Raw genomic sequence first — 26,913 nt, forward strand, 5'->3', positions numbered from 1 at the left:
TGGGATTGAGAAAGCCTTCTTGACCAAAAGTGGGAAGAGAGAAATAAGACAAAATAAAGTTTCAGTGGCTGAGAGATTTCAGAGTCAAGAGGTTATCCTGGAGGTTATTCTTATGCATTATATAGGTGTCCCTTTTTACTTTATGGTGTATTGGAATGGCTAGAGGGAAGTACCTGTAACAATTGAACTGTGTTCCAGTAGCCCTGATTATTGATGATGATTGTGTAAAGATAAAACCTTTACAGTGTGACTGTGTGGTTGTGAAAACCTTGTGTCTGATACTCTTTTTATCCAGCACATGGACAGATGAGTAAAAAAAAATGGATAAAAATAAATAACAGGGGGATAAGAGGTAAAAATAAATTGGGTAAATTGAAATACTAGTGGTCAGTGACAGGGAGGGGTAAGGGGTAGGGGATATATGAGTTTTTTATTTTTCTTTTTATTTCTTTTTCTGGAGTGATACAAATGTTCTGAAAGTGATCATGGTGATGAATACACAGCATGTGATATTGTGAGCCATTGATTGTACACCGTGTATGGACTGCATGTGTGTGAAAATTTGTCAATAAAAATATTAAATTTAAAAAAAAGCCATTCCATTTCTTGTATATTGCCTTCCGGTAGCATTAGAAAACTAACACACTCTTATTGATTTCTAGCTTCATTCCATTGTGATTGGAGAATATACGTTGTATGATTTCAATATTTTTTAATTTATTGAGACTTGTTTTGGGACCTAACATATGGTATATCCTGGAGAATGACCCATGTACATTCTGGTAGAATGTGTATTCTGTTCCTGTAGGATAAAATGTTTTATACATGTCTGTCAGGTCTAGTGGGTTTAGATTATCATTCTAGTCTTGTTTTCCTTACTGATCTGACTAGATGTTTCATACATTATTGCGAATGGTTTAATAAAGTCTCCTATTAGTGTAGAACCATCATTTGCTCCATTTAAACTGTCAGTATTTGCTTCATATATTTTTTATTGTGAAAAATAACATAAATACAAAAAAGCAATAAATTTCACAGCACACCACAACAATAGAACAGATTTCAGAGTTCGGTATGGGTTACAGTTCTACAATTTTAAGTCTTTCCTTCTAGCTGCTCTAAGACACTGGAGACTAAAAGTAATATCAATATAATAATTCAGTAGTCATACTCATTTGTTAAATCCTATTTTCTCTGTTATAACTCCACCTTCTCCTTTAATCTTTTCCCAAATCTTTAGGGGTAATTGGGATATGCCCATTCTAACTTTTTCAAATTGGAAAGGACTGTTGATAATATGGGATAGATGGATGGAAATAGTCAATGTCCTGGAGAGGCTGGCCCCTCTGAGTTTCAGGACTCATCTGTCCTAGGAAACCCAAGGAGGTTGTAGGTTTCCGGAAAGTAATCATAGTGCATGGAACCTTTGTAGAACCTCAGATAAAACCCAAGATGTTCTTTAGGGTTGGCAGGAATGGTTTCGGTTGGGGTTTGGCAAAGCATGATAAATAGCAATATCTAGTTGAAGCTTGCATAAGTGTAGCCTTTCAAATCTATTTGAACTTTCTCAGGTACTGATAACATATTTGTTAGAATTCTTTTCCTCTTTTTGGTCAGGAAGACATTGTTGATCCCATGGTGCCAGGGCCAGGCTCATCCCTGGGAGCTGTCTCCTACATTGCCAGGGAAACCTTCACCCCTGGATGCCATAGCCTACATAGCAGGGAAGGTAATGATCTTACTTGCAGTGTTTGGCTTAGAGAGAGAGGGGCCACATCTGAACAACAGAAGAGGTCCTCTGGAAGTAACTCTCAGGCACAACCATAAGTAGGCCTAGCTTCTCCACTACATAAGTAAGCCTCACAGGCAAGCCTCAAGATCAAGGGCTTGTTGCATGGACTTGGGAGTCCATAATATTTGACAGTATCAGTGATTTCCCAGGTGGTGAAATTCAATAGTTCCATATTTTTTCTCCCATCCCTCAAGGGACTTTGCCAATACTTTTTAATTATCTGCTCAGCATACTCTGGAGTGTATCTTGGCTATACAGAATTACAAGCCCTTACCCCCATTCTGGGCTCCATGTGTTTGGTTGTTTAAGTGATCTATACAGACAGGTTGAGTTAGATTATGTGCTACAGGAAATTTAGGTTTTTGACAAAATAAAACTCTCTTCCTTTGGTCTCAGAGAGTAGATGAAATTCTAAAATACAGACAATGTCCTCCTTGCCCCTGTATTCTAATTTACCTTAATCTTGATGAGATTGGCTTCATTCTTATCTCTCATTAAAGCCTGATGTCTTTTTCAGTTTCTTTAACAGTTGTTGTATGTGGCAATGCTGACTTTTAGACCTGCAGAATTCCTACTCTGACTCTTAGGTGTCACATGGGTACCCAAAGTTCCAGGAAAATACCAGGTCATGCATTTATAACACAGCCTCACAAAATCTAGAAATAATGATTACAACTCCAATCTAAACGTGACTGTTTATAAGAGCTTACAATCTAGGCCTCAATTTTCCTATAAGTATTTTCTAAATAAGACCATATAAGATTCCCAGACCCTGCACATGCAAGAAAAAAAACGGAGGTGAAGACCATATAATATTTGCTCATTTGTTTCTGGCTTATTTTGCATCACATAATGTCCCACAGGTTCATTCACAACATTGCATGCCTCATGACTTCATTCTTTCTGTAGCAGTACAATATTCATATGTATACACCACAGTTACCCATTCTACTTCTCAATCAGTGTATCCTTCAGCCACCTCCATCCATTGGGCATCATGTATAATGTCCAAAGTCAACAGTCTCTGTCTCACACTATCCTCACCTAGTGGTATAATCATCAATACTCTCAATTTTAGACAATTTTCATTGCTCCTCAGATAAAAATAACTGAAAAACACACCCTCACCAAATAGAAAATCCAAAATTCCCCTTAACTCTTGTCCCCCTCCCCCAATAATCTACCCTGGTATTGTTGTGTACTGTTGAAGTCTTCCTGTTAAACATAGTCCATAGCTATATATATATATATATATATATATATATATATATATATATATATATATATATATATGCTTCATATATTTGGGACTTTCTTTATATTTATTTATTTATTACATTTTCTGGTTGAATTGTCCCTTTTAGTAGTACATAATGACCATCTTTATCCCTTGTTCTAGTTTGCTAGCTGCCGGAATGCAACACACCAGAGACAGATTGGCTTTTAATAAAAGGGGATTTATTTTGTTGGTTCTTCAGAGGAAAGGCAGCTAACTTTCCACTGAGGTTCTTTCTTACGTGGAAGGCACAGGATGGTCTCTGCTGGTCTTCTCTCCAGGCCCCTGGGTTCCAACAACTTTCCCCGGGGTGATTTCTTTCTCCATCTCCAAGGGCCCGGGCTGAGCTGCAAGTGCTGAGATGAGGAATGCCAAGCTGCCTAGCAGTGCTACGTTGCAATCTCTCATTTAAGCACCAGCCAATTAAGTCAAACATCACTCATTGCAGCAGACACGCCTCCTAGCTGACTGCAGATGTAATTGGCAACAGATGAGGTTCACGTACCGCTGGCTTATGTCCGCAGCAACAAGACTAGGTATGCTCACCTGGCCAAGTTGACAACTGAATCTAACTAACACATCCCTCATAACTGTTTTTTTTTTTTTTTAATCTTTTAACTGATATTAGTATAGCTGCCCCAGCTCTCTTTGGATTACTACTTGCATGGTATCACTTTTTCCATCCTTTCGCCCTCAACCTGCTTGTATTTTTTACTTTAAGGTGAGTCTCTTGCAGACACTATATAGCTGGGTCATGCTTTTGTATCCATTCTTCCAATCTTTGCCTTTTGACTGGAAAGTTTAATCCATTTACACTTAAAGTCACATTGATAATGCAGGACTTTCTTCTGTCATTTTGCTATTTAGTCTTTCTATATTTTATACCTTTTTTATCCCTTAATTCTTCTATTATTGCCTACTTTTATATTTATTTAATTTGTGTTGTACTATATTGAGTGCCTTTTCTTTTATCTGGATATATTTTTCATTTATTTTCCTTATGGTTACCATGGGGTTAAAATTTAACATCCTAATATATAACAATCATATTTGGTTTGATACTTACTTCATTTCAATAGCATACATATATACTGTTTCTATACCCCTCTGTCCCTCCACTTTTTTTTTATTGTTACTATTTATATTTTTTCATTGTATGTCTAAAACTGTAGCTTTGTCATTTCTATTTATGCATTTGCATTTTAGCATCTATAGTAAGTAGAAAGTGGAGTTACCTAACAATATGCTACAATAATACTGGCATTTATAATTACCTACATGGTTACCTTTACCACAGGTCTGTTTCTGTCACTTTTAACCACTGTCTCCTGTTCTTTCTTTTGAGTCTGAAGAACTCTTTTTAACATTCTCTTACCAGACAAAGGTCATGGATTCTTTTGCCAATGCACTCAATAGCCAATTCCTGAGACACTGGGGTTTCAAAGAGAGAAAGAGTTTATTACTAGGTGCATAGTAAGAGAGCAGATGGCCTAGCAGCCCAAAATCTGTCTCCCTGCACTGCAATAATTTGGGTAGTTTATTAGAGAAAAGATGGGCAGGGTTTAGAATAATGAGCACAGTGGCCTCAGAAGATGTAACTCAAGGTGATTTAATTATTGAACATGCACCAATTGATTACATGCTTAGTCACAGAACGTGTGTAAGAAAATGGTGGGATGAGTTACAGGTGACTTGTATGTTAAAGTCTAAGCTACTGAGCATGTCAGGTGGGCCCATTTTGGTTAGAACCAGTCTTGGATATTAAGATAACTTTGGACTTGGGTTGGGTTAGTTCTAGGTGGGTCCAATACCCTTCACTAATAAACATTAGTCTTTAGTGATTACAAGACTCTAAAGTTGAAAAACTTGATAACTGGGTGCAAATGAAGGTTAGTCACAAAGTTTTTACAATCACAGGGGCAGAAGATAAGGGCTATACAATCATTATCAGAGATCAGGGAAGCTGGATTACAATTTAGAGATTTCAGGAATTTCCCTCTGTCTACTCCAGTATACCAGAAAGCAAAGAGGAATATCTAAATAATGATTCAGTAATCAGAATTATCCCTTAAATCCTAATTTCTTGGTTACAGTTCCTCCTGCTCATTTGATAACTGTCTCAATCTTGAGGGATATCTGGATGATGACTTTCTAACTGCTTCAAGGCTGAAAAGGGGTGTTGTTATTACAGGGCCAAGGGATGAAATGACGAAGCTGGTTGTTCTTGGAAAGTCCAGTATCTCTGGGTTTCAGAGCTTCTCTGGCATGGAAACAATCTGGAGGTTTCAAGTCTCTGAAAAATTAAGTTAATAAGTAAAATTTTATAGAATACAGGATATCTTTCAGGGTTTCCAAGAACACTGTTGGTTGGGGTTTGCCATACTGTGGCAGTTTGCAATATCTGGAGAAGATATTGCATAAGAGTAACCTCTAAAATGACCTCTCAACTCTATTTGAAATCTCTTAGCCACTGCAACTGTACTTTACCCTTTTGATCAGTTCATCCATGATTCCAGGGCCAGGCTTATTCTTGGACCTTATGTCTCATGATGCCAGGGCCAGTTATGTTTCATGTTGCCAATGCCAGGCTTACACCCCTGGAAATTATGTCCCACATAGGAGGGAAGCTCAGAGTTTGGCTTAGAGAGAGACCACATTTGAGCAACAGCATAGATTTTCTGGAGATGGCTCTTAGGCACTAATCCTAAGTAGGTTCAGTTTACTATTATAGAAATAAATTTCATAAGGGCAAGCCTCAAAATTGAGGCCTTGGCTTATTAAATTTGTAGCGCCTTTTGCTTAAGAAAATGTCAGGAACTCCCCAGGTGGGGAAGCTCAATAGTTGTATTTTTCCCAGTTCCTCAAGGGACTTTGCAAACACTTTTCAATTTTTGCCCAAAATACTCTGAAATACATCATTGCATAACATTAACTTGTACAGAACATTAAGATTTTTTCCCTATTTCAGGTTCTATATCAAATAAAGCTGAATTAGATAACTGACTAGACAGATTAAATTACATAATGTAAATTTTGGACAAAATAAACATTTTTTTATCTCACACCAAAACTAAAGCTTTAATATACAGCCAATATTATTCTTTACCTTGTATATTGACTTATCTTAGTTTTAACCAGATCAGTTTCATCATCTCTTTAATAAGAGTTTGATCATTTTTAGTTTTTTTTTAACAGTTGCTGTATGAACTTATGCTGACTTTCAGAGCTGAAGAACTAAATCTGAGGCTCAGGTGTCATCCAGATACTTAAAGTTCCATGGAACGACTAGGTTATATAAAGAGCAAAGTATTTCAGAATTTAAAGATAACAGTTAAAGTTTACAATCTGAGCTTTAATTTTTGTAAGTATTTTTAAATGAAGCTACGTTCAGAAATAAAAAACATTAGACAGTTGTTTTATATTAAGGAACCATAGCAGAGGTTTTGTTCTGTTTTGCTTTTACACATTTACCAGAGTTATGTTAATTAACAGATAAAATATAATATATATATAATAGTCCTGCCTTTCTTTTAAAGTTTTTTCCTTGGTACAGATGGAGCTCTGATCTATAGCTGATCACATATACTTTTAGAGAAGTGTATTAGCTAGGGTTCTCTAGAGAAACAGAATCGGCAGGAGATATCTGTAGATATAAAATTTATAAAAGTGTCTCACATAACCGTGGGAATATAGAGTCCAAGGTCTGTAGGGCAGGTTACAAGTTGGTAACTCTGATGAAGGTCTGCAACGAACTCTCACGAGAGGCTGGCTGGATAACCATGAGGATGGAAGAGTCTAAATCCATAGAGCAGTCGGTGAAGCTGGTGACTCCATTGAAGGGCTGAATGAAGTTCACAGGAGAGGCTCACTGGCTGAAGCAGGAAGAGTGACTGTCTCTTCTGAATCCTCCTTAAAAGCCTTCCAGTGGTTAGATTAACTGTCACTTACTGCATAAGTCACTCCCCTTAGTTGATTACAAACACAACTAATTGTGGTGCTGTGCTTTGAAATTTATAGCTTTTTTGTATATATGTTATTGTTCACAAAAAAAGAAGGGAAAAAAGTCCATTGTGATGATAAAAAGGTATTAAAGCCCTCTAGCCTCCTATATTCTGGAGCAGCTAGAAGGAAAAATATGAGAGGATCATATGGTAGCCCATGACAAACTGTGCCATCTGTCCTGTAACCACTCGTTGAAGAGTGCTTTGAAAACTATTGCTTTTATATTACTTTGTTTTGTATATATGTTATACAATAAAAAAAGTTTAAAAAGAAAACGTTGATATCTTACAGCTTAAATTTTATAACATGAACAAAATACCATTACAGTCCTCGTTTCTGTAACTGATCATGTGATCATAGTTCATAGTTATCACTGCCTTATGCCACTACCCATTCCATTTTCCCTTTCCCCTCAGCAAGCACTTCAGCTGGCTATGGTTCTTTGCCTGGTAGGGTCACCCAAACCTTCATCTCTGAAGTTTCAGAGCCATTAGTATTCCTGCCTGGATTGGGTTGTTGGAGTTTTCCATTGATTTTAATCACAGGGCATGGTAGCACTAAAAGACACCCTAGGGGATCTCTTATATTCCAGGAAAACTCTTCTTTACCTCCATTGTGTAGTTGCAGTCTATTTCCCTCTGATAGCATCAGTCACCCCAGCCAGTGAAGTAATCCCCTTCTTGGCTTGTTGTTCCAGGGGCATGAGTAGCCCAAAGTGACCAGATGGCAGTCTCAGATTCCAGTTCAATGGAATCATTGTTGTTTCTCCTGGTGGAAGCACTCCCCCTTCTGGAACTAAAACCTATAGACCAGCAGAGCTCAAGGTCACAGAGTCAGGAAGCAAAAATTTTCCTAGTGGATTGCTAAGGATGATAGTGAGTGGTGCCACTCCCACTTCCACCCCTTGGTTCCTAGACCTGTGAATCCTGGCTATGGGAAAACAACACCATACAGCGGATGCTGACTCAAGAGCATACAGAGCCTCATGGAGAACATCACCCCAGCACTGCAAGGTATTATTGCCACCTAGTTGGCACCATAATTGAGTTTTCAAAAGGCTGTTCCCCCGTTCTATCAATCCACCTGCCTCTGGATAATGGGGAATATGGTAAGACCACAGAATTCCATGATCATGTGCCCATTTACACACTTCATTTGCTGTGAAGTGTGTTCCTTGATCAGAAGCAATGCTGTGTGAAATATCATGACAATGGATAAGGCATTCTGTAAGTCCATGGATGGTAGTTTTGGTAGAAGCATTACATACAGGGAAAGCAAGCCCATATTCAGAGTATGTGTCTATTCTGGTTAGAACAAAATCCCTCCCGTGATGGGAGTGGTCCAATGTAATCAACCTGCCACCATGTAGCTGGCTGGTCACCTCGGGGAATGGTGCCATATCAGGGGCTGAGTTGTGGGTCTCTGCTGCTGGGAGATTGGACACTCAGCAGTGGCTGTACCCGAGCCAGCCTTGGTGAGTGGAAGCCCATGTGCTGAGCCTATGCATAAGCTCCATCTCTGCTCCAAATCCTAACAGTCTGCATTGTGATTCTCTGATAAGGGCCTGCCAAAGGCTCCAGACAGCATCTCTATTTACCACTGACACTTCCAGCACCATTGGATCTGCTGGATCATATGGTCTAAGTGGCAGAGCAGCTTGTACAGCAGCCTGGACCTGTTGCAGAGCCTCCTCTTGTTCAGGTCCCCACTCAAAATTAGCAGCTTTTCTGGTCACTCAATAAATGGGCCAGAGTAGCACACCCAAATGAGAAACATGTTGCCACCAGAATCCAAAGAGACCAACTAGGTGTTGTGCTTCTTTTTTGGTCATAGGCAGGGCCAAATGCAGCAACTTATACTTCACCTTAGAAGGAATATCTCGACATGCCCCACACCACTAAACACCTAGAAATTTTACTGAGGTGGAAGGCCCCTGTATTTTTGTTGGATGTATCTCCCATCCTCTGACATACAAATGCCTTACCACTAAGTCTAGATTAGTTGCTACTTCTTGCTCACTAGGTCCAATCAACATGATATTATCAATATAATGGACCAGCATGATGTCTTGTGGGAGGGAGAAACGATCAAGGTCCCTGCAGACAAGATTATGACATAGGGCTGGAGAGTTGATATACCCCTGAGATAGGACAGTGAAAGTATATTGCTGGCCTTGCCAGCTGAAAGAAAATTGTTTCTGTGGTCCTTACTAACAGCTATTGAGAAAAAAACATTTGCTAGATCAATAGCTGCATACCAGGTACCAAGGGACATATTGATTTGCTCAAGCAATGATACCACATCTGGGACAGCAGCTGCAATTGGAGTTACCACCTGGTTGAGCTTACGATAATCCACTGTCATCCTCCAAGACCCATCTGTTTATTGCACAGGCCAAATAGGAGAGTGAATGGGGATGTGGGAGTCACCACCTCTGCATCCTTCAAATCCTTAAGAGTAGCACTAATGTCTGCAATCCCTCCAAGAATCTGGTATTCTTCTGATTTACTATTTTGCTAGGTAGGGGCAGTTCTAGTGGCTTCCACTTGTCCTTTCCTACCTTAATAGCACTCACTCCATGAGTTAGAAAGCCAATGTGGGGATTCTGCCAGTTTCTCAGTATGTCTATTCCAAATATGCATTCTGGAACTGGGGAAATAACTACAGAATGGGTCTGGGGACCCACTGGACCCACTGTGAGATGGACCTGAGCTGAAACTCTGTTGATCACCTGACCTCCATAAGCCCCCACTCTGGTGGACCAGAGTGACATTTTGGGTCCTCTGGAATTAATGTCACATCTGAACCAGTGTCTGATAATCCCTGAAATATCTGATCATTTCCTTTTCCCCAGTGCACAGTTACCCTGGTAAAAGGCCATCAGTCTTTTTGCGGAAGGCTTGGAGGAAAATTAACAGTATAAATTTGCGGCAGTGTAACAGGGTCCCCCCCTCCAAATGGACCTGGCCTCCCCCTCATTCAAGGGGCTCTGAGTCACTTCTATAAACTCTTTTGTTTATACAGCTCAAACAAGAATTTAGCAGACTGCCCATCTATTATACTTCTAGGTACCCCATGATAAACTAGCCAATGCCACAAGTCTCTGCAAGTCAGATTATTTTGACTTGTGCTTTGAGTCTGCTGTCCATTATGATAGCTACATCCACCTTATCTTTGGTGATTAAGTGCTGCCACCTGGCTTCTGCCAACTCGGGGTTCAATCATCCCCATTGTGTTTCAGGAGTCCAGCTCAGTGACAGCAGTTCCCACAGTAATATCTGACCTGTAGAGAAGGGCAGCTACAGAGCTCTTCAGGGATGATAGGCTAGTCTCACAAATTTATTTCTTACAGTTCTGGTAAAAGGTGTGTGGTAGTTAGGTTCAGGTGTCAACTTGGCCAGGTGAAGGTGCCTAGTTCTGTTGCTGTAGACATGAACTAGTGGTATGTGAAGCTCATCTGTCACTGATTGCATCAGTGGTTGGCTAGGAGGAGTGCCTTCTGCAATGAGTGATGTTTAGTTTAATTGGCTGGATGCTTAAATGATAGAGCTCAGCACAGCACAGCCCAAGCAGCTCAGCATACCACATCTCAGCACTCACAGCTCAGCCCAGACCTTTGGAGATGTAGAAAGGAATCACTTCAGGGAAAGCTGTAGGAACCCAGAAGCCAGGAGAGGCCAGCAGAGATTGCCCTGTGCCGTCCCATGTAAGAAAGAACCTCAGATGAAAGTTAGCTTTCTTTCATCTGAAGAACTATAAGTTTTTAACTAAATAAATCCCCCTTTATTAAAAGCCAATCCATCTCTGGTGTGTTGCATTCTGACAGCTTTAGAAACTAGAACAAGGTGCATCCTCTGGACATTCCTGGGGTGTATGAGCAGGCTTTGCATGATAAATCCACTCTAACATTCCAGTCTCTCTAAGCCTCTGGATCCCCTCATCTACATTATACCAGGACAGTTCTGGCATTTCAACCTCTGGTAATACTGGCCACCTTTTGATCCATGTTTCAGCCATCCGTTCAAATTGTTAATGCCTTTTCTAACCCCTCAAGCTGCAATGAATGCAGAATCTTTGCTTAGTGGGCCCATGTCAACAAATTCAGCCTGATCCAGCCCTATATTCCTCCCACCATTATCCCAGACTCTTAAAATCCATTGCCACACATATTCCCCTGATTTCTGTTTATATAAATTGGAAAACTCATGCAGTTATTTTGGAGTATAAGGTATCTCGTCATGGGTGACACTTTAAACCTCACCTTTTGGGGCCTGTTGGGACTTTAGTTATAGGTCTGGGAGAAATGAGGGGTGGTGGGGGTGGGTCATGAAAAGAATTAGAAGTATTTTCCAAGCCATTTGCTTCAGGACATTCATTTGCAGTTTGATCTAGTGAAACATGATTAATCACTCTAGGGCTAATCCTTTCAGGTGGAAGCTGGGTGGCCAACTCCTCAGGGCAGGCTGGAGGTGGGGCAGCTATGTCCTTAGTGAAGACTATTACAGGGTTATCTATAAAAGACTCAGCATGAGCTAGCATTTCAACCTCTCCACACACATAATTATCAACCTATATGCCACCATCCCATTTTTCAGGGTCCCACTCCTTTCCAATCAATGCCCTCACTTTAACATCAGATACCATGCAAGATTGAGATTCCAGTTTATGTTGTAAAGTTGCTACTCTAACAATAAGATTCTGAATCTGATTTTCAGAGATCTCAAGTCTGTGGCAACAAGAAATAAGATTTTCCTTCAGGGAACTCATAGAAATGTTTACATCTGTCATACAGTGCATAAGTTTCTCATTTGAAGCCTTCAGGTCATCCATTTCTCTCATCAATGTATACAGCATATCTAACAACAACCAGCCAACATCTCTATAGCTCCAATTTCCAAAAAACCTCCAGAAAGGTGTCAAAAACATTATCTCCCAGCGCCTGGCTTCGTACAAGTGAAGCCTTAGAAGAATCCAGTGGTGATATTTTAACTCTTTTGCCAACTCACTCTATAGATTGGCAGTGTCATTCTGATTAGGGGAACAGAGTCCTTGGTGACTTCAAGTCCACTCAGAGTAGAAAACCAATCATAAAAACCCGTTTTAAAAATCCTATTTCTTAAGAACCACTCCCGGTACCAAGCTGTATTAGGATTGTCTAGAGAAATAGAGTCAGCAGGAGATATCCACAGATATAAAATTTATAAAAGTGTCTCACATAACTGTGGGAATGTAGAATCCAAGGTCTGTAGGGCAGGCTGCAAGCTGGTAACTCCAGTGAAGGTCCTCAGTGAACTCTCAACAAGAGACTGGCTGGGCAACCATGGGAACATAAGGGTCCAAGGTCTGTAGGACAGACCACAAGCTGGTAACTCTGATGAAGTTCCTCAATGAACTCTCAGGAGAGATGGCTGGACAGCTGTGGGGACGGAAGAGTCCAAATCCATAGGGCAGGCTATGAAGCTGGTGACTCCAATGAAGGGTCTGGATGAACTCCACAAGAGAGGCTCACCAGCTGAAGCAGGAAGAGTGACTGTCTCTTCTGAATCCTCCTTAAAAGCCTTCCAGTGATTAGCTTAAGCGTCACTCATTGCAGAAGACACTCCCTTTAGCTGATTACAAATGCAATCAACTGTGGATACAGCTGGTGTTATCATGATTTAAGTACATGAAATGTTCTCATAGCAACAGAACAGGCTAGCACTTGCCCAACCAGATGACCGGGCACCACCACCTGGCCAGGTTGACACATGAACCTGACCATGACAAGAAATATTAGAGCAAAGCAATGCAACTGACAATTTGGCTGTTTCTATGATCTGTAACTTTTTAAGAATAATTAAAACCATGATTAACAACACCATGCCATTGCTTAACAGCATACAGATTAGTATTAGCATATAATATGGACAGTGAGAACATTGTCAAATTTTTAGGAATTTTATACAATCTCTAAATATGTGAATAATATTTTACCTATACAAATTTAACTAGCAACAGTATAGAAAATCCTTTTTAACCACTAATACTTCCCAAACACCTCCTACGCAATAGGTTAAACTAGTTTAGCACCTTACTTTTATAAAGTGAAAGAAAAAATTATTTGCAACATTTTCCCTTAACAGTGAGAAGACTTGTTCTCTGAAATAAAGAATGATAATGCCAAATAAATTAAAAAGCATATTATTATGTTGTCTATGTTATTTTAATATGCAGAAAACTAAATTTTAGTTTTGCCTGAATACCTAGCTTGACACAAAATCTTTGTTTTAAAATTTATGATAATAAATTCACAAAGCATTTGAACCTGCATACCTCCTTCCAATAACAGTATTCATGAAGGGGAGAAGAGACAAAGATACTACAAAATAATGGAAGAAGGGGAGAAATTTATGCTTGAGTTTAGAACACAGGCAGGCATCTATATATTTTATACTCAGAACACGTAAATGATTATTTACAATATGCCTAAAATCTCTCAGTCCAATTCAGCACTACCTCTAGAGGTCAGAAAAGCCCCAAGCTTGAAATATAATCAGCTTTTTTATATTTAAGGAATTTATATCCAGAAAATATCAAATTTTCTCAACAATATTCCCAACTGCAAAATGATGCCAGGAATGCATTAGTTCACAAAATTAAATTATGGTTTCTAAAAACTAGTTCAGTGTTCTATTTATTTAAATGCTACTTTCTTATTTAAAGGTCTTACAAGTGTCATCTCTTCTATGATGACTTCTTAGGTCATTCTTTATCTATTGCTTTTTAAGTTCTTCCAGCATTTTTATTCCTTTATTACCACTGTCTTATACTATGCCCTAGTACAGTATATTCTAAGTAAAATATAAACTTTTTAAAGCTAAAACATGTCTTTTCTATTCATAAGACACTGACATTAACAAAGCCACTACAAATTCAAATTCTTACACATGCTGAGGTAACAAATGGCCAAGTAACAAAAAGTCAGATTCCTTGAAATCCAGGTACTCAAGGTTATAAAAAATCCATTTATATTTCTTACTAAACTTAACCAATTTCTTTAATAGGGTATATTTGAAGCATCAGCATATTCTTAATTATACTTTATGTAACTATTATTATTACCAGGTACACTGCTCAGTTTATGTAACTTAACCTATCTAGTTAGGTTATTTTAAGAGGAATTTTGAGAATATATTTATAATACTAGCTTATTTCTTTCCGTAAGCTTATATAGACTTAGGAAGAACATACCTAAGCAGAATAAAATTTCATTTATTCAATTCAAAATTTATCATAAAATTCCTTTTATCGGAGGCTGAAAAAAATCTCTTTGTTTTCATAATATCTTAAAATACAAGCAATTTTAAAAGTACATTGACTATCAAGTTCTGGAAACAAAATGCAGTTGTTTAATTTGTCCCAAGCCTAAATTCAAGAAAAACTTTTCCTTATCTCTCAAAGATTTTTCATTTTACTTGCTGAAACTTTTAATCAGTTACTCCTATCCCAAGGCTATTTATATATTATTAATGATCTGATTACAAGTTACCACTGCAAAAGTATTATTGGAAAAAAATAATATTAACAAACATAGCCTATTCTATAGCATTTTATACTTACCATTTCTAATTTCCAGGCCGAATAAAAATAATTCTAAACCACACCTCGCCATATCTTGCCTAGTCCTTCCCCGCAACTTTTAGCTTTAGGTGGTTGAGTCTTAGGGCAGGGATAGGTTGCACAGACAGAAAGATGTCAGGCTTGTTGAGTTTGGATTTGAAAGTTTTCGGTGAGGGCTGTGGAATTTTGAGAGCTCCTATGCCCTTCTTTTAACTATTCCCAATTATTAGATTTATTTTACTAAAAGCTGTGACCAGAACCAGATACTTAACACTTATTATGTTTAAGTAATGCACCAATTAATAACTAGAGTGAACACATCAACTAACAAAGAGGCATTAAATGCTTAACACATCAGTTAACAATTAAACAAACATCAACTGACTATACCATGATGTGCTGGTTTGAAAGGATTATGTACCTTAGAAAAGCCATGTTTTAATCCTAATGCATCTTGTGGGGGACAGCCATTTCTTCTAATCCCTATTCAGTACTGTAGGTTGGCACTTGATTATGTTATCTCCATGGAGTTGTGACATACCCAATTATGGGTATTAACCTTTGATTAGAGGGAGATGTGACTCCACCCATTCCAGGTGGGTCTTGATTACTTTACTGGAATTCTTTAAAAAAATTTTGGAAAAAGCTTCAGAGCCACAAAAGCTGCAGAACCCACACAGCCAGAGACCTTTGGAGATGAAGAAGGAATACACCCCCGGAGGAGCTTCATGAAACAAGAAACCTGGAGAGAAAGCTAGCAGACCATTGTCATGTTCACCATGTGCCTTTCCAGTTGAGAGAGAAACCCTGAACTTCATGGGTCTTTCTTGAGTAAAGGTAACCTCTCGTTGGCGCCTTACTTTGGACATTTTTATAGACTTGCTTTAGTTTGGACATTTTCATGGCCTTAGAACTGTAAACTTGCAATTTAATAAATTCCCCCTTTTAAAAGCCATTCTGTTTCTGGTATATCGCATTCCAGCAGCTAGCAAACTAGAACACCAGGTAACACAACAGCTAGCATTTACACAAGGGTTACTTAATTTCGTTAACTACCAAAGAAATGTCGGATTACTCATTTCTTTAGGAGTATAGTCAACAGACAAATTTAGGTCAAGGCCCCAAACCCTAGCACACCAACTAACAATGAAACAATACCTAGGTAACACGCCAGCTAACATTAAACAGGCCTACTTAATTTTATTAGACACCAGTTAATTGTTGGATTAGGTCAGGGCTTCAGACCATGTATAGTATGGTACCCAAAATCAGAAGGTACAGATGTCAGAGCAAGGGGTATTGTTCTGAAAGCATGACCCGGGCCTAGGTCAAGAGGACTTGAACCACCTATTTACTCCCCAACCCACTTTTACCTTGATGACCCACTCTCCCAGTCAGATGTCCAGACATGGAACTGGAAACTGTTTCTCTTCTTGATGCTTTTCAAGGTGCCCAACATCTCTGGAGTGCCAGCAGAATAGAGAAGCCCCAGTTGCTGAGCCTCTAGACTAAATTCAGTCCAGTGGCTGTGAAAGTCATGGTTACCTGGTTTACCTGCTCTGCTGGGGCTCCAGAGATTTGGGCATTTATCCCAGAGAGTAGCCAAATCATTACAGACAAAGGCCATGGATTCTTTTGCCCAACATGCTCAATAACCAATTCCTGAGACACTGGGGTTTGAAAAAGAGATTTTATTATTCAGTGCATAGTAGGAGAGCAGATGGCCTAGCAGCCCAAAATCTGTTTCCCTGCACTGCAATAATTTGAGTAGTTTATTAGAGAAAAGATGGGCAGGGTTTAGAATAATGAGCACAGTAGCCTCAGAAGATGTAACTAGAGGTGATTTAATTATTGAACATGCGCAGATTGATTTCATGCTTAGTCACAGAAAATGTGTAAGAAAATAGTGGAATGAGGTATAAGTGACTTGTGGGTTAAAGTCTAAGCTATTGTGCATGTCAGGCAGGCTCACTTTGGTTAGATCCAGTCTGTTTTCAAGATAACTTTAGATTTGAGGTGGATTTGTTCTGGGCTGATGCAAGACCCTTCACTAATAAACATTAGAGGTTGTCTTTAGCGATTGCAAGACTCTGAAGTTGAAAAACCATAACTGGTACAAATGAAGGTTAGTCACAAAGTTTTTGCAATCATAGGGGCAGAAGATAAGAGCTATATGATCATTATCAGAGATCAAGGCAGCTGGATTACAATTTAGAGATTTCATGAATTTCCCTCTGTCTACTCCAGTGTACCAGAAAGCAAAAAGGAACATCTAAATAATGATTCAGTAATCATAATCATCCCTTAAATCCTAATTTCTCAACTACAATTGTTTGTAGGGCAGGTCTAGTGGTGATGAATTCCCTCAGCTTTTCTTTATCTGGGAATGTCTTAATCTCTCCATTTTTGAAAGAAAGTTTTGCTGAATATAAAACTCTTCATTGTCAGTTGTTTTATTTCAGTGTAAGTATTTTAACCCACTGCCTTCTTGCCTCCATGGTTTCTGATAAGAAATCAGCACTCAATCTACTTGAGACTCCCTTGTATTTAACATGTTGCTTTTCTCTTACAACTTTCAGAACTCTCTCTTTGTCCTCTGCATTCAATAGTGTGATCAATATATGACAGGGTGTATTTTTCATCACGTTTATCCTGTTTGATCTTCTCTGGCCTTCTTGAATGTCCACATTAATATCTTTTGCTATATTTGGGGAGCCATTATTTGTCATTATTTCTTGAACATTCCTTCTGCCCCTTTCTCTCTTTCTTCACCTGGGACTTCCATAATGCGTATATCAGTATGCTTGATGGTGTCCCAAAGGTGTCATTGGCTATTTTCACTTCTGCTCCTCAACCTCATTTCAAGTGTCTTGTCTTTGTGTGTGTGTGTGTGTGTATGCTATATGGTGGGGGTCACATTTCATTTTTTTTTCCATGCGAGTATCCCCTCATTACAGCACCATCTGCTGAATTTTTATTTGTTTTGTTTGTTTGCTTGCTTGCTTGTTTGGGAAGCGCATGGGCTGGGAATTGAACCCGGGTCTCCCACTTGGTAGGCGGGAATTCTACCACTGAACTACCCTTGCACCCCCAAGTGTCTTGTCTTTGAGTTTACTGATTTTTCCTTCTGCCAGCTCCAATTTGCTCTTGAAACCCCCCTGGGAGTTTTTCATTTCGGTTATTTTGTTCTTCAATTCCAGTAGTTCTGTTTGGTTCCTTTTTAAAATTTCTATCTGTTTACTAAGATTATCATATTGCTCATTCATTGTTTCCCTGATATCGTTTAGTTCTTTCTCTGTATTTTCCTTCATATCCTTGAGCATTTTTTTAAAGGCTTTATTTGGTATGTCCACATTTTGTTTCTCTTCATTTTATGTTTATTGAATTTTATCCTCTCTCTTTGGATGGGCCATCATTTCTTATGTCTTTGTCTTGTACTCTTTTGTTGCACACTGTTCTAGTTTGGTAGCTGCAAGAATGCAACACACCAGAGACGGATTGGCTTTCAATAAAAGAGGATTTATTTAGTTAACGTATAGCTCTTCAGAGGAAAGGCAGCTAACGTTCAACTGAGGTTCTTTCTTATGTGGGAAGGCAACAAGGCAATCTCTGCTGGCCCTCTCTCCAGGCCTTTGGGTTCCAACAACTTTCCCTGGGGTGATTCCTTTCTGCATCTGCAAAGGCCTGGGCTGAGCTGCGAGTGCTGAGATGTGGTATGCTGAGCTGCTTGGGCTGTGCTGTGCTGAGCTCTATCATTTAAGCATCCAGCCAATTAAACTAAACATCACTCATTGCAGAAGGCACTCCTCCTAGCCGACCACTGATGCAATCAGTGACAGATGAGCTTCACATACCACTAGTTCATGTCTACAGCAACAGAACTAGGCACCTTCACCTGGCCAAGTTGACAAGGTATACTGAGCTGCCAAGTTGAGGTATACTGAGCTGCTTTGGCTATGCTACATTGAGCTCTCTCATTTAAGCACCAGCCAATTAAATCAAACATCATTCATTGCAGCAGGCACGCCTCCTACCCAACTGCAGATGTAATCAGCAACAGATGAGGTTCACATGCCATTGGCTCAGGTCCACAGCAATAGAACTAGGCACCTTCACCTGGCCAAGTTGACACCTGAACCTAACTACCACACGCACTGTGCATTTTAGCATTTTAAAATATTAAGTCTGGGATTTATTCTAGGATGTCTGTTTCTTGTTTTTGTAACCAGCTGGTAATAAGACAGGGATTTTCTTGAGCTTTAGCCCTCCTATCAGGAGGGTCTGTCCAAGGCACTGTACAGGGTTCCCCCTGTCTTTCTGGACCTATGTCTTGTCCTGGGCTTTTTCTTGTTAATTATTTTGAAGTTCCCTTGTTTACAGGAGTTTGGTTGTCCTTTCTGTTTCCCAGGAAATAGGACTCCCTCTCCCGAGTACTTGAAGCTAGCAAGCCTTTGTCCCAAACTTTCTACCTCTATAGTTTCTTACACTCCTTTCATTGTCTCTATCTACTTTTGCCTAGAAGGCAAATTATAGGAGGAGAGGACTTTCTTAAGTTAGTCATTCCCCATCAAAACAGGGCCAGGGTCCCATAAGGAGCCAGTCCCAAACTTCGCTGGTTTGGGGATTAGGAAGGGTGCCAAGAGCTTCTTCCACAACTCCCCAAAGCTGAGCTTTCTTGGCCTGCCAAAATTACAGCTCTTCACCTCTTCCCCGAAGCCCTAACGAAGAGGTAGTGCCTTTCAGTCTCCTCTGGCCGAGGCTTTGTCCAGGGCAGGTTGAAATGATGGCTGACCTCATATTCAGGCCACCAGCAATCCAAAGCTGCTAATCAAAAGCCATGATCAGTGATCAGCTGTGCCCACCCCTGGTCTAGGGAAAGAGGAGTTTTACATACCTTTCTGTCACCAGCGACCTAGCCCGGGTGGTCTGCTGTGAAAATTGGTGATGGGGATCAGTAGCTGCTGTGTGGAGAGAGCAATTTACTGTTCTTTACAGTAACTTATCAGACTCTTTTCCCCGTCCTTCCCTAGATGCTATACAATGTTCTTCTGACTTCCAGATTTTCAAAATAGTTGTTTCAGACAGTTCCTGCCTGTTTAGTAGTTTTTTCAGGTGGAAGGACTGAGTCCCAGAGCTCCCTACCCCACCATTTTCCCACAATCCCTGTAGAATTCTATTTTTCTCCATTTTTGAAAGACTTTTTAAAGTTTTGCAAGAATTCAAAGTAACATACATTGCAATTGGAAAGTAAAGACAAGTGTATGACATGTCAAAAACTTTATCCTCTGTGCATAGTTTCTATTATAATATAAATCTATTAAAATTATTAGCAAAATGAATGGCACAGAGGGTGTCTGCCTTTGAAATTCAGAAAAGAAAGGTTTCTATCAGCAACATCAGGTTCATCTTCAGAGTAAAAGATTTTTTTAACGAAGTACACATTTTTTTAATGTTCTTATTGTGAAATATAACATATATTCAAAAAAGCAATAAACTTCCAAGTACATTTTAACAAGTTGTTTTAGAACAAATTTTAAAGTTTGGTACAGGTAACAGTTCCACAGTTGTTTTTTGTGGTCATTGTTGTTTTTTCTTCTAGCTGCTCCAAGACACTGGAGACAACGGAAATATCAATATAATGACTCAGCAGTCATACTTATTTGTTAAATCCTATCTTCTCTGTTATACTCCTCCTTCTCCTTAAATAACATATATACATTAAAAATGATAAATTTCAAAGTACATTGCAACAACAAAGAATAGATTTTAGAATTTGGTATGGATTACACTTCCACAATTTTAGGTTTTTATTTCTAGCTGCTCTAAAGTACTAGAGGCTAAAAGAAATATCAGTATGATGATTCAGTAGGTAATTCAGAATACAGGGCTATGGAAGACATTGCCTGTGTTTTAGAACTTCACCTACTGTTTGAGACCAAAGGAAGAAAATTTTATTACGTTCAGAACCTACATTTTTCTATTCAATAACTCATTTGTTAAACTTGACTTTCTCTGTAGAACTCCACCATCACCTTTGATCTTTTCCCCACTTTTTAAGGGTATGCCCATTCTAACTTTTTCATGTTAAAAAAAGGCTGTCGATAATATTAGATAGGGGGATGGAACTAGTAGATGTTCTGGGAGGGCTGGCCCCTCTGTATTTCAGGGCTTTCTGGAGGTTGTAGGTTTTGAAGAGTTACCCTGGTGCATGGAACCTTTGTAGAATCTTATAAAGAATACCTTAATGTCCTAGGTATTCTTTAGGATTGGCAGGAATGATTTTGATTGGAGTTTCACAAGTTATGATAGGTAGCAATGTCTAACTGAAGCATGCATAAGAGTGACCTCCAGTGTAGCCTCTTGACTCTATTTTAACTCTCTCAGCCACTGATACCTTATTTGTTACACTTCTTTTCCCCCTTTTGGTCAGAATGGCATTGTTGATCCCATGGTTCCAGGGCCAGGCTCATCCGTGTGGGTCATCTTCCACACCACCAGGGAGACTTTCATCCCTGGATGTCATGTCCCACATAGGGGAGAAGGCCTTCCAATTGCAGAATTGGGTTTAGAGAGAGAGAGGCCACATCTGAGCAACAAAAGAGGTCCTCTGGAGGTGACTCTTAGGCATGCCTATAGGTAGGCTAAGCTTCTCCACTACATACATAAGCTTCACAAGAGCAAGCCTCAAGATCATGGGCTTGGCCTATTGATTTGGATGTCCCTAATGTTTGGCACAATATCCAGGGTTTCCTTGTTAGTAAAGTTTAATAGTTCCATAATTTCTATCCCATCCCTCAAGGGACTTTGCCAATACTTTTTGATTGCCCAGGCATTACATTAAGCTGTACAAGATTAAATAAAGGCTTTCATACTTATTCTGGGCTCCCTATGTTTGGACTGTTTAAGTGATCTATCCAGACAGGTTGATTTAGATTACAGAAAACCTAGGTTCTAAACAAATTAAAATTTTCTTCCTTTGGTCTCAAACACTAGATGAAGTTCTAAAATACAGGCAATGTCTTCCATAACCCTGTATTCTGAATTACCTTAATCCTGACCCAATTGGCTTCACTCTTATCTCTAAATAACAGGATATACATACATAAAACAGCCCCTCAAAATCCAGAAATAACAATTACCACTCCAGACTAAATGTGACTGCTATAAGAGTTTACAATCTAGGCCCCTGATTTCTTATAAGTATTTTCTAAATGAGACCATACAATATTTGCTCTATTGTTTCTGGCTTATTTTGCCTCACCAAATGTCCCACAAGGTTCACTCACATGCCTCACAACTTCATTCCTTTTTGTAGGAGCACCATGTTCGATCATATGTTTACACCATTGTTTGCCAATCTACTTCTCAGTCAGTGCATCTTTCAGCCACCTCCATCTCCTGGGCCTCATATAGAATGTCCAAAGTCAACAGTCCATTGACATTCTCAATTTTGGATAATTTCATTGTTCCCAAGAGAAGATAGCCAATAAATACACCCTCACCAAATAGAAAATCCGAACCTCCCCTTAACACTTGTCCCTCCTCCAATTATGTACCCCTGGTATTGCTGCAGTGCTATTGATATTGTCCTGTTAAACACAGCCCCATAGCATGCAATAACACTTTTCCACCTATACCCTGAAATTATATAGTCTTTGTACAAGATTCTTATCTTTACAGTAGTCCATGCAAGAACTTGTTTATATTTGTAGTGTTAATTGGTAGGACACCTGAGTCTATACAACCCCTTTCAATTATGTTCACCTTCAATATGGTAATATTATTTATGGACCCTGAAGTACACATAAGTTTTTATATGGCACAAAAAATGGTAATGAAGTTTAACAGAAGAGGAAGACATGAGCATGTTCTTGCATTTGAGAATAAACTGATCTTTTTTGAGCCATTTTTGTGAATAAGAAGTGGAGTTGTGCTTGCATGCACAAGTAATTTTTACTAGACTCATGACTCTTTGTTTATGTGCTGTTCATTCAATCTGTGGGCTCAGGAGAAGTGTAAAGAATCTTTTAATCACAGGAGTAAATTTTTACAGTGAACATTTCTAGTGATGATCTGAATACTGTTAAGCAGAGTAAGAGATTTATAAACTAAATGAAGTGAAAACCATGCCTAGGAATCCAGTGCTCAATATCTCCAGAATAAATTAAAGCCAAATGTGTGAGAAAAAAAAATTCAATTTAAGAATAAGAGGATCAGATTTTGTACAGGATATATATCTGGAATACAGTATCAAGCTGACCAAAAGGGGGGAAACTGGATTTGATGAGTCAGAAAATTCTCAGTATCTAAAATCTCTTCTTGCTGAATAAGATCATTAAATATAATTTATTTATTCTAAAATTATTTTTCAAGATTCAAATGTGTCATGCACTGTTCCAGTAACTGAAACATAACTCCCTAGTCTGGGAATGAATGGTGTATTACTTATGGAAAAGCTAATTTGCAATAACAAATTAAAAATAAAATAAAATAATTTTATTTGCCTCAAATATGAAGTTTCCACTATAGAAAGCTACTAGGAAGCTCTGCTGCTCATGCTTACTCAGAGATCCAATTTCATTCCAATACATCAAGCCACCATCTCTTAGGGTTTTTTGGTGTGTGTGCGCACATCTGGCATCTTCATGACTGAAACTGTGTTGCTGCAAAATTCAGGTCTTAGTAATTAAGAAGATAGAAGAGGGTGTGGAGAATCATGCACAGTGGCTCAATGCTCTAGTTTGAAAGTGGCATCTATAATTTTCTCTCACATCTATTGATGAGAACATTGTCACATGGCCACACCTATTTGCAAAGGAAAATGTTATATGACTGAGCAGCCAAATGCCTGGTGTTTCAGTTCGCTAATGTTGCCAGAATGCAATATGCCAGAAATGGATTGGCTTTTTTTTTTTTTGTATGCCCTTCCATTTATTTAGGTCTTTTTTAAAACATTTTTATTATATACTATAACATAATATACAAAGCAAAGAAATAAAAAGGTAATAGTTTTCAAAGCACTCTTTAACAAATAGTTACAGGACAGAACCCAGAGTTTGTCATGGACTGCCATACAATCCTCTCAGATTTTTCCTTCTAGCCACTCCAGAATATAGGAGGCTAGAAGGCTTAAATATGTTTTTATCACCACAATCGACTTTTTTCTTTCTTTTTTGTAAAAAATAACATGTACACAAAAAAGCAATAAATTTCAAAGCACAGCAAAACAATCAGTTATAGACCATATTTCAGAGTTTGACATGGGTTTCAATTTCACAATTTTAGTTTTTTTCTTCTAGCTGCTCTAAGATATGGAGACTAAAAGAGATATCAATTTAATGATTCAGCAATTGTATCTATTTGTTAAACCTACTTCTCTGTATAACTCCACATTCACTTTTGATCTTTCTATCCTACACTTTAGCGGTGTTTGGGCTACGGCCATTCTAAATTTTTCATGTTCAAAGGGTCTGTCACTAATATGGGGTAGAGAGATGGAACTATCTGATGTTCTGGAGAGGCTGGGTCCTCTAGGCTTCAGAGCTTATCTGGTCCAGGGGTCCATCTGGAGGTTGTAGGTTTCTGTAAAGTTACACTAGGGCATGGAACCCTTGTGGAATCCTATATATTGCCCCAGCTGTTCTTTAGGATTGGCTGGAATGGTCCTGGTTGGGGTTTAGAAGGTTATGATAGGTAGCAAGGTCTAACTGAAGTGTGCACAAGAGCAGCCTCCAGAGTAGCCTCTCGACTCTATTTGAATTCTCTCTGCCACTGATACTTTATTAATTACAGTTCTTTTCCCCCTTTTGGTCAGGATGGAATTGTTGATCCCATGGTGCCAGGGCTGGATTCATCCCTAGGAGTCATCTCCCACATCGCCAGGGAGGCTTTCACCCCTGAATGTCATGTCCCACGTAGGGGGGAGGGCAATGATTTCACTTACAGAGTTTGTCTTAGAGAGAGTGAGGTCACATCTTAGAAACAAAAGAGATCCTCCAGAAGTTACTCTTAGGCATACCTATTGGTAGTCTAAGCTTCTCCGCTACCTACATAAGCTTCACAAGACTAAACCTCAAGGTCAAGCACATGGCCTATTGATTTGGGTGTCCCTAAAGTTTGACACAGTATCAGGGGATTTCCTGATGGTAAAATTTAATAGTTCCATATTTTTTCTCCCATCCCTCAAGGGACTTTGCCAATACTTTTTAATTATCTGCTTAATATACTCTAAGATGTATCCAGCCATTACATTAGGCTATACAGAATCTTCCTTATTCTGGGCATCCTATGTTTCATTTGTTCAAATGAGCTATACAGATAGGTTGAGTTAGATTATGTGCTACAGAAAATTTCAGTTGCAGATTAAATAAACCTTTGGTCTCAAAGAGTATGTGTGGTTCTAAAATATAGACACTGTCTTCTTTACCCCTGTGTTCTGAATTACATTAACCCCAACCTGATCGGCTTCATTCTTATCTCTAAATATCAGCCTTTTTTTTTAATAGGTTATATATATATATATATATATATATATATATATATATATTAAAAACAACTTCTTGAAGTACAGAAATAAGAATTACCACTCGGGACCAAACGTGTTTTCTACAAAAGCTTACAATGTAGGCCCCTGTTTTCTTGTAAGCATTTTCTAAAGGAGACCATACCATTGTTGTTCTTTTGTTTCTGGCTTATTTTGCCTCACCAAATGTCCCACACATTCATTCACATCATTGCTTGCCTCACAACTTCATCCCTTTTTCGTAGCATCAAAACCTTTGTTTATAAGTATACACCATCATTCGCCAATTTACTTCTCAGTCAAGTGCATCCTTCAGCCACCTGCATTCATCAAGGATCATGTATAGTGCCCAAAGTCCACAGTCCATTAAATTTTAGATAATTTCCTTGTTCCCAACAGAAGGAAAACCAATAAACACACCCTCGCCAAACTGGAAATCTGAAACTCCTCTTAATTGTTGTCCCTCCTCTCATTATTTACCTCTGCTGTTGCTGTGGTAGTGCTGATGGTTTCCATTTGAGCATAGGTCATAGCATGCAATAGCAGTTTTCCCCCTGTACCCTGGACTTAAACACTCTTTGTACATGAATCATACCTTTGAAGTAACTTTTGCAAGAACTGATTTATATTTCTAATGTTAATCAGTGGGACATGTAAGTCTATACAACCCCTTTCAATCTTGTTCATCTTCAAAATGGTAATATTATTTATAGGCCCACTAGAGAACTGCCTTCACTTCTATCTATTCCCTTACATTGGAGTTCAACCTCATTAGCTAACTGTTCACCCATCTCTAGCTTCTGTGTATCTCTAAGTCCCTTATATTCTGCATTATAAACCTCTGATTCTACCTTTACCATGGTCATAAAAGTGGAAACATACAGTATCTATCCTTTTGTGTCTGCCTTGTTTCACTCAACATTATGTCCTCAAGGTACATCCATCTTGTCATGTGCTTCAGGACGTCATTTTGTCTTACTACTGCATAATATTCCATCGTTATCATATGCATCGTTATATAACATTTTGTTAACCCACTTGTCTGCTGATGGGCATTTGGTTTGTTTCCATCTTTTGGTGATTGTGAATAATGCTGCTATGAACTTCGGTGTGCAACTGTCTGTGTAATTGCTTTCAGCTCTTCTGGGTATATACCAAGTAGTGCTATTGCTGGGTCATAGGGCAACTCGATTAGTTTCCTAAGGAACTGCTAAACAGTCTTCCATAGTGGCTACATTGGATTGGCTTTTATAAAGCGGATGTATTAGATTATACATTTACAAATCTAAGGCTGCAAAAATGTCCAAATTAAGGAATCAACAAGAGGACACCTTCACTCAAGAAAGGCTGATTATGTCCAGGATTTCTCTGTCACATAGGAAGGCACATGGCAATGTCTGCTGGCCCTTTGCTCCCGGGTTTCTTTGCTTCCAGCTCCTGGTTCCAGTGGCCTCCTCTCAGAGATTCTATCTGTCTCCAAGCATCTCCAAACTTCTGTCACTTGGTTTCATCTCTCTGCTCTCTGTGTTGGCTCTTTTAAAGACTCCAGTAAACTAATTAAGACCTACCTTGAATGGGTGGGGTCACAACTCCGTGGAAATAACCTAACCATAAGGTCTCACCCAACTGTGGGTGAGACAACCTGATCAAAAGATCCCAGGCATCTCCAAACGGCTGTGTCTGGTTCAGCTCTCTACTTTCTGTGTCAGCTCAGAACTCTCT

General features: G+C 39.0%; 1 protein-coding gene and 1 non-coding gene across 4 annotated transcripts in view; one reads left to right on the forward strand and one right to left on the reverse strand.

Annotated features, from left to right (window-relative positions):
- Positions 1-26,913, forward strand: part of ZNF81 (zinc finger protein 81) — a 188,913-nt gene that overhangs the window by 154,415 nt on the left and 7,585 nt on the right. The gene's annotated exons all lie outside the window — the stretch shown is intronic.
- On the reverse strand, positions 17,685-17,755 carry TRNAG-ACC (transfer RNA glycine (anticodon ACC)). Its single transcript has one exon. It is a non-coding gene; the product is annotated as a tRNA-Gly (tRNA).

The sequence above is a fragment of the Tamandua tetradactyla genome, chromosome X, assembly GCF_023851605.1.
Source record: "Tamandua tetradactyla isolate mTamTet1 chromosome X, mTamTet1.pri, whole genome shotgun sequence".
Taxonomy (NCBI): domain Eukaryota; kingdom Metazoa; phylum Chordata; class Mammalia; order Pilosa; family Myrmecophagidae; genus Tamandua; species Tamandua tetradactyla.